A 6,000-nucleotide genomic window follows, 5' to 3' on the forward strand; every position below is an offset into this window, starting at 1 on the left:
GTTTCAGAGCAGACATTACATTTGCCTAGATAGAAATGCAGTTGAATAATGTACTGCAAGACCAGTTTTCATACCTTTTGAGATTCATTCTATTCATACAGCGGATCCATTATATACCTCTCATTCTGCTCTGTGTGACACATAATTATGCATAACATTACTCAGGATATTGGAAATGGAGGCTCCATAATAAATACAATTTCTGCTTCCAAATTAAATGGAGCTGACTTCTTGGAGTCAGCTGGTATATGGCTGTCAAAATCTATTCTCTGAAGAAGCTTGTGTCAGTTATAATGATGTTTAAAAAGGCTCTGATGAAGACCTGAGTGGGTCAAAACATTAGCAGTTAATGGTGCCTAGATCTGTCTTTGTCATTCTGGGGATGAATAAATAAAAGGAGACTGGACTTGGTGAATGGGGACCTCTTACAGTACTTCAATAGAGCAATTACTTTACTTTACAAAGTGTCATTAGGAATAGAGTAGAAAATTCAGCCCTCTTGGGTTTAGAGATAGCATTAGGTACTGTATTCGTTGTATTAGTTAGGCATTGTATTAGTTGCAGAAATATTAAGGACAAAAACAGTGTGTTGTATTTATGAAGCAGCAGCACTGTCTAATGGTTAGAGCACAATCTAGGGACCTCGAATCTAATCATGGCTCTGAGACTGACTCACTGTATGACCTTAAGTAGTTTAACCTTTCTGTACCTCATTCCTCCTCTGCAAAATGAGGCTAATACCATCTACACAGCACTTGCCTTGCAAAGCTGGGTTCTCATAATAAGCAGCTTATCCACACTCTACATATATAACAGAGCATACTTATTAGCCTATTAAATGTAGACTATGCATTACTATTATATATTTGTATAGCACCGTATTCTGCATGTTACTTTCCAGGATTTTTTAAAATGGTCTGTAGCCCAAAGAGTTTACAGTCTAAAAACCTGATTGTGAAATTCCATGAGATCTGAATAAGAAGCAGCATATAGCTGCATTGCCATTGGAAAGGCCAGACCAAATTGTGCCCCCGTGACTCACTATTCAGTCCCTTTCTCCCTTGCTCCAGGAGGGAGGTAATCTGTGCTACTACTGTACCTGGCACAGCTCATTTCCCCCTCTATACCAGCTCAGCTGTGCTGCCTGGGATGTGTGTGTGGGGGGGGGGGGGGGAAACAAGCCAAGGTTACGCCCACTCCCCCACCCATCTGAACTGGAAGAGGAGTAATGGCTGCTATCCCCTAGCTCAAGGACTGGACATGCAGGTAGCCCACACAAAGGAGTAAAGGAGCTCCTGCCACAGGAACATTTACAATGAAAGGGAGTAATAGCTATTAGAATTCTTTGAGGGGTCAACAAGCATGTGGACAAAGGTGACTTAGTGGCTAGTGTACTTGGACTTTCAGAAAGGCTTTGACAAAGGCTGCTAAGCAGAGTAAGCAGTCACGGGATAAGAGGGAAGGGCCTCTCATGGATCAATGACTGGTTAAAAGATAGGAAAACAAAGGACAGGAATACATGGTCAGTTTTCACAATGGGGAGAAGTAAATAGGCAGGTGTTTCGGGACCTTTGCTGTTAACATATTCATAAGTGATCTGGAGAAGGAGGTAAACAGTGAGGTGGCAAAGTTTGCAGATAACACAAAATTACTTAAGACAACGATGAGTTACAAAGGGTGACTGGGCAACAAAATGGCACATGAAATACAGTGTTGATAAATGCAAAGTAATGCATATTAGGAAACATAATCCCAGCTAAACATGCAAAATTATGGGGTCTAAAGTAGTTATGAACACAGCTGTGAAATCTGACATGATATTCTCCGGCCTCCACTTTCACTTTGCCAGATCGTCTCTGAAAAACTGATTAAAAGTGCACCACACTGAGCAACAATGGATAATATACTAGCTGCTAATGCTGCATGCACTGCCAGTGCCTTCAGCAAAGCTCTGGGCAACATTTGTTTACTATATTTTCTTTCCTTTCGTTTATGATTAAAAAAAGGAGGGGATTAAAGATTTTGCTGATACGGATCTAAAACAACACACTCTCACAGAGAAAGAGAAACAATAAATAAACACACCGTACTAAGGCAATTGGACTGATCCTGTGCCATTTGATGTAAATGACAAAACCACCCATGGGAATAGGGATCAGTAATAATACCACCGAAAGGGCTGATACAATGCCCAGTGAAGTCAGCAATGCCCATGTGAGTTCAATGGGTGCAGTGGCCGCAATTCAGCAGTCCCTGCCTATTGACTCTAAATGGGACTTCTGCATTAAATGCTTTGCTGAACTGCGCCTGTGTCAAGGCCAGAAACATAGTTAATGAAACACTTAAATGTTCCTGTCTCTACAGCCCAGCCGAAAATTCTATATGTAGCTTTCCAGTGCCCCTTGGTGTAATATCCAGAGGACCACAGTGAATTAAACTCTTGTCTTTTTCCTGTTTTACTCTGCTGCTAGGAGATTAAGGGGTCACTAATGGCAAGTACTTAAAATAAAATGAAATAATTCTTCACACTGGTTCAAATCTTTATCCTATTGAACCTATGGCACAATTCTTATTGACTTTAATGGGATCAGGATTTGGCCTGCAGCTGTACATAATCAGTTCACAGAGTCAAATACTGTAGCTGGAATTCCAAAGGGAGTTGATAATTGTGCACCCTATAACAGCATTTGTCACTTGTTAATGCTACTACACTCAGCCCACGGTCTATGATAGGAAGAGGAATAAAGACAGATGGCCAGAGGGAGAAGAGAGAGATAAATACAAGTAAACCAAAATACCTAAGTAGCCCATACCTAAATTGCCCCAAGAGCAAAGTAGAGACTGAACTGAGTCTCAGAGAGTCATGATTCCATCTCTGATTCCCACTTTGCTCCAAGGAGAGATGTAATCGATGTCAGCCCTTTACCTTATGCCCCCTCCCTCCCCTGCCCAGGTGTATCTGGAAAGCCATGATCTTTCCCTAAATAAATAAATAAGACATTATGATAACACTTGCTACAGTAAAATAGAATTAACCAAACCTCACACTTCAGAGTGTCATTTGACCTCCCCAGAGGATGAGAAGGAATTTGCCAGGACCAGCATTGCATGATTGTCATAGGGCAGCATTGCAATAAAGGGTATTTTGCTTTGTGTTTTACTTTCTTCTGTAGCTTCATCTCTAGGTCACTGGAGGAGGCGGCTTACCAGAGATGAGGGACTCTTGGTCCAGTCTGATACTTTATCATTGACCAATGCTATGTTCCTATTTAATACCAGAATTTAATTCCTGTCCTGATTCATAAAGCTAAAAGGAAATCAGTAATTAGGTCTTAACATGCATTCATTCTCTAACTTTTAGGCACCACAGATAGTGTAGGGTCAAAGGACTGAAACCACTTTGAACAAAAATGAGATGAATGAACAAAAATAAGAGCCAGCTAGTTAGCCACATGCCTAAAGTCACTCACTGCATTAAGCAGCTAAAGGTAAAAATGGTTTTGTAGTTGGCTGCTCACGTTAAAACTTGTGTTCTCTACAGAGATGTTAGCTTCTCTTATGGCATTTATGTATTTCTTCTTATGACTATGTTATTTCTATTACATCAGCTGACCTGGCCCAACCCAACATGCTACTTACTGTACAAACATACTGAGAGCTTATCATCAGACAGACAAAGGGTATGAGGGGAAACAGAGCGAAAATCATGGGATTGCCCAAAATCATGAAGTGAGTCACTAAAGCAGCCAGAACTAAACCCCAGGTCTCCTGACTCCCAGTGCAGTCGGTGATGCTGCTTCCCCAATTAAATTCAATGCACACAGTTGCCTCTCATACCCCTCTGGATCTTGGCAACGTGAGCTCAGCGGATGACATTGTCACAGTTAAGGACATCTGTACCTGCGGTTCCTATCTATGGTCCAGCAAGGGCACTCACTGTAGGCCAGTGGCTCTCAAACTTTTATACTGGTGACCCCCTGTCACACAGCAGGCCTCTGAGTGTGACCCTGCTTATAAATTAAAAACACTTTTAAATATATTTAACACCATTATAAATACTGGAGGCAAAGCGGGGTTTGAGGTGGAGGTTGACAGCTTGTGACCCCCCCATGTAATAACCTTGCGATCCCCTGAGGGGTCCCGATCCCCAGTTTGAGAACCCCTGATCTAGGCGCCTCAGCCATCACCTCTCAGCTCTCTCCCTCCTGACCGTGGTATTGCCAGGCTGCACAGCTTCCTGCCTACACCGTGATACTGCCAGCAAAAGACAGACAGCCTAAGCAAGGCTGCTTCATTTCTCCCCTTTGAGACTGTACACAGTGTCATTGCCACAAGTAAGTTACCACCCGGCTCTTTCTGCGCAAGCACATTTATTCTTAAGTTTAAAGCACTTCAGCAAAAAACAATAAAAGAACCTACACACATGTCAATAAGCTTTTGAACAATCACCCCCTTACTCCTGCCAGGGCTCTGGTCGGTGATCAGTCCTTCAAATCCCACACCAGGTTTTTAACTGTGGCACAAAAAGTGGGAGTGGGCTAATATAATTTTTAGATGCCACAAAGTTGGGAGGAATTGCCAATACAAAGATGGACTGGAATATCGTACAAAAAGATTTGGATGACCTTGAAAACTGGAATAATAGAAATGGGATGAAAATTAATAGTACAAAGTGCAAGGTCATGCATTTAGGGACTAAGAGTTTTTGCTAGAAGCTGTCACTTTACCAGCTGGAAGAGACAGAGGAGGAGAAAGGCCCAAGTCTACAGCTCAATCACAGGATGACTAGTAGCCACTGATGTGACGTGGTCATGAAAAAGACTAATGTCATCCCAGAAAGTATTAGGCGCAGTATTTCCAGTGGAGATAGAGAACTGTTATCCCCATCATACAAGGCAGTGGGGAGCCCTAATTTGGAATACTGTGTGCAAGTCTTGAATTCCATGTTGAAAAAAAGCTGAATTCAAACTGGAAAAGGTGCAGCAAAGGTCTGTTAGGCTGATCAGCGGAATGGAGAACCTGCCTTTTGCGAGGAGACTTAAAGAGCCTGGCTGATTTAGCCTAACAAAACGAAGGCGGTGGCGGGGGGGGAGGGAGGAGAATATGATTGCTCTCTTTAAATACATAAGAGGGCTAAACACCAGGGAGGAAGAAGAATTGTTAAGGGCCAATGCTGGCACAAGAATAAATGGATATAAACTGGCCATCTACAAGTTTAGGGTTCAATTAGATTAAAGCTGCTAACCATCAGAGGAGTGCTGGTCTGGAGCAGCTTTCCAAGGGGAGCAGTGGGAGCAAAAATTGTAACTTGTTCCAAGACTCAGCTTGATACGTTTATGGAGGGGATGGTTTGATGAGATTGCAAATAATGGCATGTGGCCCATCAGTTATTAGTAAATATCTCCAACAGCCAAATTACTGTTATTAGTAAATATCTCCAACAGCCAAAGATGGGACACTAGATGCGGAGGACTCTGAGTTGCTACAGAGAATTCTTTCCCAGATGTTTGTATGGTGAGTCTGGCTCACATTCTCATGGTCTACTTGATCACCATATTGGGGTCAGGAAGGAATTTTTTCCCAAGTCAGATTGGCAGAGACTCCAGGGAGTTTTCACCTTCCTCTGAAGAAGCATGGGGCTCAGGTCACTTGCTAGTTTGTACCAAAATAAATGGTGGATTCTCTGGAACTTGACATCTTTAAAGTATGATTTGAGGACTTCGGTAACTCAGCCAAAGGATATGCACCTACTACAGGAGTGGGTGGGTGAGGTTCTGTGGCCTGCAGTGTGCAGGAGGTCAGAGTAGATAATCATGATGGTCCCTTCTGGCCTTAAAGTCTATGAGTCTATGAGGCAAAGTTCAACACAGCTTCGGCTCAAAAAAGCCCCCAAATGTTATGGGGCCTCAGTGGGCAAAACATCTTCTAGACCTTCCCTAAATATCGAGCCCCCTCTTGGACCACAAGTCCTGTCCATTTGTTGGCTCAGAAAGAAAGTTT

Source organism: Trachemys scripta, chromosome 2 (genome assembly GCF_013100865.1).
Source record: "Trachemys scripta elegans isolate TJP31775 chromosome 2, CAS_Tse_1.0, whole genome shotgun sequence".
Taxonomy (NCBI): Eukaryota; Metazoa; Chordata; order Testudines; family Emydidae; genus Trachemys; species Trachemys scripta.